A 9,413-nucleotide genomic window follows, 5' to 3' on the forward strand; every position below is an offset into this window, starting at 1 on the left:
CTTGAAACCCGCCTACCCAGTCTCATCCTCCAATAGGAATTCAGGTTTCGCCAAGCAACCGGATCCTGCGCTCGCGTGCCCCCGCCTTTCGTCGCCCGCTGTGCATAGATAGAGAGAGAAGGGTCGGGATATGGCTGTAGCAACGGCTGGAGAGAAAGGGAGCCCTGAAGGGGGCGGGAATATTATATACATATATGGCAGGAGAAGGGACGGTAATAAACCTGCATAATTCTCTGAGGGCCAATAGCATGACTGTGTGAATTAATAGGTAGTTAGAAGTGCTTGCAGAAATCTACCCGAGTGACAAAACCACCAACCAATGAGGTTTATTAAGGGCAGATCTCCTTTATTCCTTGGTACAGTCGATGTCTAGAATGGTCGAGTGAAACGGCTGCGAAGGATAACAGGAACTACCTTGTCCTTCTCTCTCTCCATCCAACCTCTCCCCCATTCCAGTACCAAGCCATGGGCGTCCGTATCGAAACATTTCTAGCAGCACCACGACAAGAAATTACACATCCAAATTGCTTAAGGTGGTGGGGAGGGGATCTGTTCCCATTCAAATGCATTAAGATGATGCACTTCTCAGCTCCAGGTTTTCCTGGTTGATGCTGATGACAATAGGGTGTGTGGGAGATATATAGGAAGCTACCTTACATCGAGTCAAACTGTTGGTCCGTAGGGTTTAGCACTGTCTACCAAGACTGGCTTTTCAGGCTGTCACATAGGAATCTTTGCCAGCCTGGAAATGTCAGGAACTGAACCTGGGACTTTTTGTATGCAAACCGTGTGTACAGCTAGCGAACTATGATCCTTCCCCTAAGCCAAGGGTAGCCAACATAATGCCTTCTAGATGTTATGGACTACAATTCCATCCATTCCTGGACATCATCTCGAGGAAATGGAGTCTTAGACCCTGTGAATTGTTTGCAAGGCACTTTGAGGGTAAAGTTACTTGCCTTATCTACTGTAGTCCCATCCACATCTACTGTAGTCCCCAATGAGGTGTCCAGTGCAACGTCTGCTGCGACTTCTTGGGAATGGTTTCGGTTGATGCGGCCTGATGACGTGGACAAGGTGCTTGCGATGATGTGGCCAGCAATGTGTCCTCTCGACCCTTGCCCTTCTTGACTTATTAAAGCTTGCCGAGGGGGTCTGACCGAGTGGATCCAGGGTGTGGTCAACACATCATTGCGAGAGAAAGTGGTTCCAGCCGCCTTGAAAGAGGTGGTGATTCAACCACTCCTGAAAAAGCCCACCCTGGACCCATTGGTTTGTGACAACTACCAACCGGTCGCAAATATCCCCTTCTTGGGGAAGGTGATTGAGAGGGTTGTGGTGCAGCAACTGCAAGTACTCTTGGATGAAACAGATTATCTTGACCCATCCCAGTCTGGGTTCAGGCCTGGTTATGGGACTGAATCAGCCTTGGTCGCCCTGATGGATGAGCTTTATCGGGAGAAGGACGGGGGAGTGCGACCCCGTTGTTCTTACTTGATCTCTCAGAGGCTTTTGATACCGTTGACCATGGTATCCTTCTGGGCCAGCTTGGTGAGATGGGTATTGGAGGCACTGTTTTACAGTGGTTCTGATCCTATCTGCAGGGTCGTTCTCAGATAATAGCATTGGGTGACTGTCTTTCAGCCCCCTGGCAGCTGTGCTGTGGGGTGCCGCAGGGTACCATCTTGTCCCCCATGCTGTTTAACATCTATATGAAGCCCTTGGGAGCAGTCATCAGGAGCTTTGGGGCGAGGTGTCAGCACTATGTTCAGGGCTGGTTCTAAGGGGCAGCCAGGTGGGGCACTGGCCCGAGGGCCCCTGGAGCTACAGGGGGCCCTCCGCTCTCCTTCCGCGATCCGCAGAAGCATCCGTGGACCACCATCCCCCCACTATACCTACCTTTCCGTTGTTTTTTGTGGCACGCAGATTTGCCATCAGTCAAGATGGCGGCTGAGGTTTCCTTAAGGAGCTGAAGCCTCTGCTGCCATCTTGGTTGATGGCACACATGCGTGCTACATGGGCACATTGCTGCGATCAACCAAGATGGCGGCAGAGGCTTCAGCCCCTTAGGGAAACCTCAGCCGCCATCTTGACTGATGGCAAATCTGCGTGCCACAAAAAACAACGGAAAGGTAGGTATAGTGGGGGGATGGTGGTCCACGGATGCTTCCGCGGATCGCGGAAGGAGAGCGGAGGGCCCCCTGTAGCTCCAGGGGCCCTCGGGCCAGTGCCCCACCTGGCTGCCCCTTAGAACCAGCCCTGAACATAGTGCTGACACCTCACCCCAAAGCTCCTGATGACTGCTCCCAAGGGCTTCATATAGATGTTAAACAGCATGGGGGACAAGATGGTACCATAAATATCTTCGTAGAATTTCTACTACGAGCAGTGCCTTCTCAGTTGTGGTGCCAGCTTGTAGAACATCCTCCAAAGGCAAGCCTTGGGAGCTTTGTATATTTATTCTGTGATTACTCTTTGCTTTCTGTGTTTTGCATGTTGACAAACTTGCAGGATTTTTATTGATCCCCCCTTTTAAAAAAACAACTTATGCTACTTTGGATGTTTCATTTGCCCTGTGTGTTTATACCTGTATATTTTGTATTGATTGACTGTTGTGTTGTTGATTTTAATGATATTTTATGCAACTTAAAAGAATAATGAGTGCATAAATAAAAAAGGTTGCTAAGTCAAAGGGAACATATTCTAGCATTGTAGCACAGACAGATCTTCCTCCCCATTCTACTCCATAAGATAGTAAGAAAGGAGGAGCTTTCTGGTCCCCACAGCTAACTGCTTCAGATATAAGATTTAGGGCACAATTCTATGCTTGAGATCCACCAGCTGAGGGCCGGTACCTAGTGAAGAGCCTCTTCTCTGGCAGGATGCACAGGTGGAAGCTTAGAGATTTTAGAATCTTAAAGATCATAACTGAGAGGTTTTTGAAACAGTAAGCAATTTATACATGCTTTAAAATAAATATATCATTCATTCATCATTGGCGATCACTCGTGGCCAAGTAAGATTGTCTTCCAAGATAAGGTCTTTAACAATGGGTCTGTAAGTGACTGTGGAGGCCAATTCTGGATCCACACAGCCTCCCACAGTGAGGACATAGGTTTCCAGGTGGAAGATGGTTGCGATGAGGATTTGTTTGGCATAAATATATAATGCTGCCATGAAAAATACGCCAGTGGAATACACCAAATATGCAGAGAGAATACTCTGGCAAAGATACACCAATGGAACAGTGTAGCGTCATGAATGGGACATTGGGAGGAGCAGACTTGTGACATATCCTATTGCCCTTATTTATCCTCATAAAGAGGTTCAAAACAGTTACCACATAGGGCTCAATCCATTACAGAGTTAGGCATGTGTAAGCCCATTGGTTTCAAATGGCAATCATGCATAGCTCTGTGCTGCATTTGGATTACAGCAAATAATATACCAAGATTCCATATTATTTAAATAACAGTAAAATCCTAAAAGATAGCAGTAAAACCCTAAAAGATACAAGCAGCATATGAAACTATTGTTTAAAACAGTGCCATTAAATTACAGAAATGCAGGCTGGAATACAAGCACATTTCACTTGCTCCCCAGTTACCCAAGTAGTGAGGTGTCCAGAAGGGGTTATGCTACAGGGTATTGGGGGAGGGGAAGCACATAGTGGGCATGTCTAGTTCTGTAATATATGGTTTATTTATTAATATATGAGTGTGGTCAAAGCAAATAGGCTTACTCAACATGTGGCAAAAAACCCTGTGCCTGCATCAGATTTCCAGAAAGCAACAACGGTATAGTAGAGCCTGCCCACCCCTAGCACACACACCTGGGCTCTTTTCAGTCCAGCTAAACTCTCAAAAAGTTAACATCTTTCCGTTCCTGAAATGTATTAATTGTGAACACTGTTTTGATGAGAACAGATACTAGAAACCTTTTTAAACATTTTCTTTTGCTTTTACAATATTAACAATAACAAATACAAACATCTATGGCCTGGTATAATATGTGAATTTATGATACATGTCATGACAAATAAGAATATTTTTATTTCTCCTGTAACAAGTAAAGTTTATAATTTCAAGATGTTTTATGTCTCTGTGTGTCTTAACCCACCAAGTCTTTCCATAACATCCCCTAAGTAGTTGAGGCTGAAGATCTGTTTAGCTGAGTCCTGACTGACTGCATGAACCCACACCATTATCTGTAAAAGTCATCCTCTGTGTTTACTTGTCGATGTTGTTATTTGCTTTGACAGTTTTTCCAATAAAAAGTATATTACCATATTGTGGAACTGTTCTTGAATTGTGCCTCCTCCTGATTTCCAGTTTCTTGCTATTATTTTTCTAGCAGCAGCCAAGAGAAGAGATAACATTTATTTGTCTGTGTTTGTGCTTTGTCTGTGTTTTCTCCATCATATATGGTCAGAAGTACCAGTGAAGGTGTTACTTCAATTTGATTATTTATAATATTACTACTTCTGTAAAGATTTTTTCAGAATACTTGAAGCACTCCACAGCTTCACCACGTATGCATGTACATTCCCATTTCTGAAGATCCATTCTGCCAGCAAAGTAGGCTAACAGAGATATACATCAGACTTAGTTTTCTAGGGGTAAGATACCAGTGGTATATAATACTGAGAATGCTTTCCCTATTTTTTACTGAAATGGAACTCATTTTTTCCTTCTAAATTTCATTCCAATATTTCTCTGTAACTGGGTGACCTATGTCTATTTCCCAGCAAGTTTTTAGACCTGTATATTTTTCTACCTTAACGTTTTGGAAAACTGCATAAATGTCAGAAACTAGGTCCATTACCTGATTTTTGTACTGAGTGATTGAAATTTCCATGCTAGGCAATCACCTTGTTGCTTGTGCTTTGACAATCGGACTGGCCCCCAAATAGAGAAATTAATGGATATTATACCAGGAATGTCTAGTTTCTTGTAACTGGTCCTTTATTTATTGCCCAGTTTTTAGTTGCACTCTATTACACAGATATTTAATATATATCATTCTTGTCCCATTCAGCAAATTGGTTATATTTATCTGGGCAGTAAAAATTAGGATGATAGAGTATTGGAGTTTGAGGAGAAATGCCTGGAGGCCCCTCTTTAGCCTTTTTAATCCAAATTTTATTTTTTTTATTATTTATTTATTAAATTTATATCCTACCCTTCCTCCCAGCAGAAGCCCAGGGTGGCAAACAAAAACACTAAAAACACTCTAAAACATCTTAAAAACATCTTTAAAAACATCTTTTAAAAAAAGCTTTGAAAACATTAAAAAGCAGTTCCAACACAGACACAGACTGGGATAAGGTCTCTACTTAAAAGGCTTGTTGAAAGAGGAAGGTCTTCAATAGGTGCCAAAAAGATAACAGAGATGATGCCTGTCTAATGTTTAAGAGGAGGGAATTCCAAAGCGTAGGTGCCACTACCGTGGTCTCCTTTCTATGTTGTGTGGAATGGACCTCCTGATAAGAGGGTATCTGCAGGAGGCCCTCACCTGTAGAGTTAGTGATCGACTGGGTATATAACAGGAAAGACAATCTTTCAGGTATCCTGGTCCCAAGCTGTATAGGGCTTTATGCACCAAAACCAGAACCTTGAACTTAGCCCGGTAGCTAATGGGCAGCCAGTGCAATTCTTCCAGCAGTGGGATGATATGTTGGCAATCCCCTGCCCAAGTGAGCAGTCTTGCTGCTGCGTTTTGCTTCAGCTGCAGCTTCTGGACCAATCTCAAGGGCAACCCCACATAGAGTGCATTACAGTAATCCAGCCTGAAAATTACCAGTGCATGGACAACAGTGGTCAGGCTATCCCAGTCCAGAAATGGCCACAGCTGTCTAATCAGCCAAAGCTGTTAAAAGGCACTCCTAGCCACTGAGGTCACCTGAGTCTCTAGCAACAAAGATGAATCCAGGAGTACCCCCAAACTGAAAGAGGGAGTATGACCCCATCCAAAGCAGGCAACTGACCAATGATCCAAACTGAGGAACCACCAACCCACAGCACCTCCGTCTTGCTAGGATTCAGACTCATTTTATTGGCCCTCATCCAGCCTATCACCGAGTCCAGGCACCAGCCTAGGGCTTGCACGGCCCCTTCCCATTCAGATGTTACAGAGACATAAAGTTATCATCAGTGTACTGCTCACACCTTGCCTCAAATCTCCTGATGAATGCTCCCAAGAGCTTCATACAGATGTTAAACAGCATCAGGAATAAGATGGTACCCTGCAGCACCCCACAGCACAACTGCCAGGGGGCCAAAGACAATCACCCAATGCTATTCTCTGAAAACAACCCTGGAGATAGGACCAGAACCACTGTAAAACAGTGCCTCCAGTATCCATCTCACCAAGTCGGCCCAGAAGGATACCACGGTCAATGGTATCAAAAGCTGCTGACAGATCAAGTAAGAATAACAGGGTCACACTCCCCCTGTCCTTCTCCCAATAAAGGTCATCCATCAGGGCGACCAAGACTGATTCAGTCCCATAACCAGGCATGAACCCAGATTGGAATGGGTCAAGATAAGTTTAAACGTCATTTTCAGAAAGGGGTTAAATAGTCCATCTGAATGCTGCACTCTGTTGGAAGTATATATTATTGCTCTAAGTTTGTTTAAAGGTATTAATTCCTTTTCCTTTCAATTCACTGCATTGCTATCATTATGATTAATTATTGAAGCTAATTGTCTGATTTAATAGGCATAATGCCATTCAATGTTTGGAATATCTAGTCCCCCCATTTCCTTTCTCATACATAATTTTAGCATTCAGCCTGAAGTTTTCCCCTAGGCACATTTGACAGGATAACTGGTTTAATAAGTAATGCAGCAATACTTCAGAAAGGATTTTCATAAGGTTCCACCTGACATTCTCTTAAGTAAATTACAGACATATAGATACACAAGCAGTTATCCTAAGATAACTGGTTGGAAAGCTGGGCCCAAATACTATATATTAAATGGACATGATATTCAAAAGAAGAACGAAGCAAGTAACAAGAAGTGTTCTGCAAGGGCTTGTTCATAATGAGATGATAAACACCACAATCCTGTAGTCCTCTTTGGCCTTGAGGCTCACCAGCTGGCATTAACTATGCATTATGTACCTGCCCATATGTACCTGCCCGGGATTTAAGATCATCTGCCTCTAGTCTCCTCTGCGTGCCTGGAGTGAAAGATGTTAGACTGACAGGCACGCGGGAGAGAGCCTTTTCAGCTGTGGCCCCCAAGCTTTGGAATAGTCTACCCCAAGAAGTTCGCTCTGCTTCCTCCCTGTTGGTTTTCCGGAGACTTCTGAAAACGATCTTGTTCCGGAGAGCCTTTGGGAGGGACTGAAGGTAGAGCCTGACACTGATTTTATGCCTTCTACGTTAAATTTTACCTTTGTAGTCCCTTTAGTACCAATCCCTATATATATGTGTGTGTGTATGTGTATAGATAGATAGATATAGATATATATTGTATTTTATGTATTTTAATTGTATTTTATGTATTTTAATTTATTTTAATGTTTTTGTGATTTTACTGTTTACAATTTTATTATGTACATATTTTATTTTATTTTTGTAAGCCACCCTGAGTGCCCTATTATAGGGTAGAAGGGCAGGATATAAATATTTTAAATAAATAAATAAATAAATAAATAAATGTGGAGGATCTGCAATTGCCTCTCCTGAAATTTTCCTTCTTAAACCAGCCTTGTGCAGTGATGGGGATCTTGATCAAGACTGTTGCATGGAGGAAGGGGTTAACCCTTCGCCCTTGCATTGATTCTCTGATCCAGATCACACCCACCCACCGCTGCTATTAGCCATGGAAAAGAAAACATATAGGCACCCATATTATTCCTGTACATTTTCCCCTGAAAGAAAGAAATAGTTCTCTGCTGCTCTGCACTGCTTACTTATCAGCTCTAACATTACATCCAGATTTGATCATCACTTTTTAAGAAGGATACAAACAACGGAGAGACACAAAGTTGGTTAAATATAGAAGGGTGAGGGGAATTTCATATCTCATACAAACAGAATGAATACTGCTCTGATCTAGCATGTAGGACATAGTAGGAAGCTGCTTAATAGCAGGTCCAACTATTTGCCAGTTTAGAATCAGTAACTGGTTAAAATCAGGAAGCAAAGCGTAGGAATAAATGGGCAGATGTCACAATGGAGGGATGTAAGAAGAAGGATCTGTGTTGTTGGGACTTGTGCTTTTTAATTTATTCATAAATTAAATGGAGTTGGAGTAAGCAGTGAGGTGGCCAAGTTTGCTTATGACACCAAATTATTCAGGATGGTAAGAACAAAATGGGATTGTAAGCAATCCCAAAATGATCTCTCCAAACTGGGTGAATGGGCAATAAAATGGCAAATGTGTTTCAATGTGAGCAAGTGTAAAGTGATGCACATTGGGGCAAAAATCCTAACTTCACATATATGCTTACGGTGTCTGACTGGCCAAGAAAGAGTTTTAGGGGTCTTGGTGTTAACTCAAAGGTGTTGACCCAGTGCGGGGCATCTGTGAAAAAGGCAAAAATTGTGTTAGGGATCATTAGAAAGGGAACTGAAAGTAAAACTGCCAATATCATAATGATGTTCATGCTATACACATCTATGGTGCAACCACAGGTGGAATACTCTGCATAGTTCTGTTTGCCACATACTCAGAAAGGATACTGTACAGGGGTGTCACTAGGGGGGTGCGGGGGGTGCAGACTGCACCGGGTGACACCATCAGTGGGGGGTGACTCTCAGCTTTAATTTTTTAAAAAATTAAGTTTCTAGGTGGTCCGGTTCTCGAGATATACATAAAAATGTCAGCCGCCCCCTTTAAATCTTTTTTTAAACTGCTGTATAGCACTTCGTAGCTTTAACCCCGCCCATTCAGGATTGCAGCCAATCAGTGAAGTGTTTGTTTGCCCTGTGGCAGTGTCTAGTAAACCTCATTGCAAGGCCAGAAAATGGTGGTTCCCCCCCCCCGTTTATCTGAAAATCTCATAAATTGGGTAAGTATATACATTTCAGTTTTTTCCCCTCTTGTGTGTAGGAGTCAGATCCTGGGCACTGTTTTCAAAACCTTCCCAGTACTTGCTTTTGTGGGGGTAAAAGCATTGCTAATCCCATATGTCCAGAGTAAATCCCATTGAATTCAATAGGATTTACTTTTGAGTAGACATGGTTATGAATGTGCTGAAAATCAATGGGACTTTGGAGTGAATGTAAAAAAGAATTGTGTTTGTGTTCTCTTTCTGTCCCTCCCTCCTCCAGTCCTATTTTAAAGCAAGTAGGCAGGGCTTACTTAGGTATTAGTTTTTTATTCTGTAGGAAATGAATACTGATCTTTTTAAAACTAATACTGATTTTTCTGCAATGACCAACTGGTTTAACAATAATT

The 9,413-nt window shown here is 42.8% G+C and overlaps 1 protein-coding gene across 1 annotated transcript in view; it reads right to left on the bottom strand.

Annotated features, from left to right (window-relative positions):
• Positions 1–165, bottom strand: part of EVI5L (ecotropic viral integration site 5 like) — a 76,561-nt gene extending 76,396 nt beyond the window's left edge. Inside the window, exon 1 of the mRNA XM_061616656.1 lies at positions 17–165. The gene's annotated coding sequence lies outside the window, so the exon portion shown is untranslated. The remainder of the gene's footprint in view (positions 1–16) is intronic.
• Positions 166–9,413: the final 9,248 nt, after the last annotated feature.

This window comes from Rhineura floridana, chromosome 3, assembly GCF_030035675.1.
Source record: "Rhineura floridana isolate rRhiFlo1 chromosome 3, rRhiFlo1.hap2, whole genome shotgun sequence".
In the NCBI taxonomy this organism is placed as follows: Eukaryota; Metazoa; Chordata; class Lepidosauria; order Squamata; family Rhineuridae; genus Rhineura; species Rhineura floridana.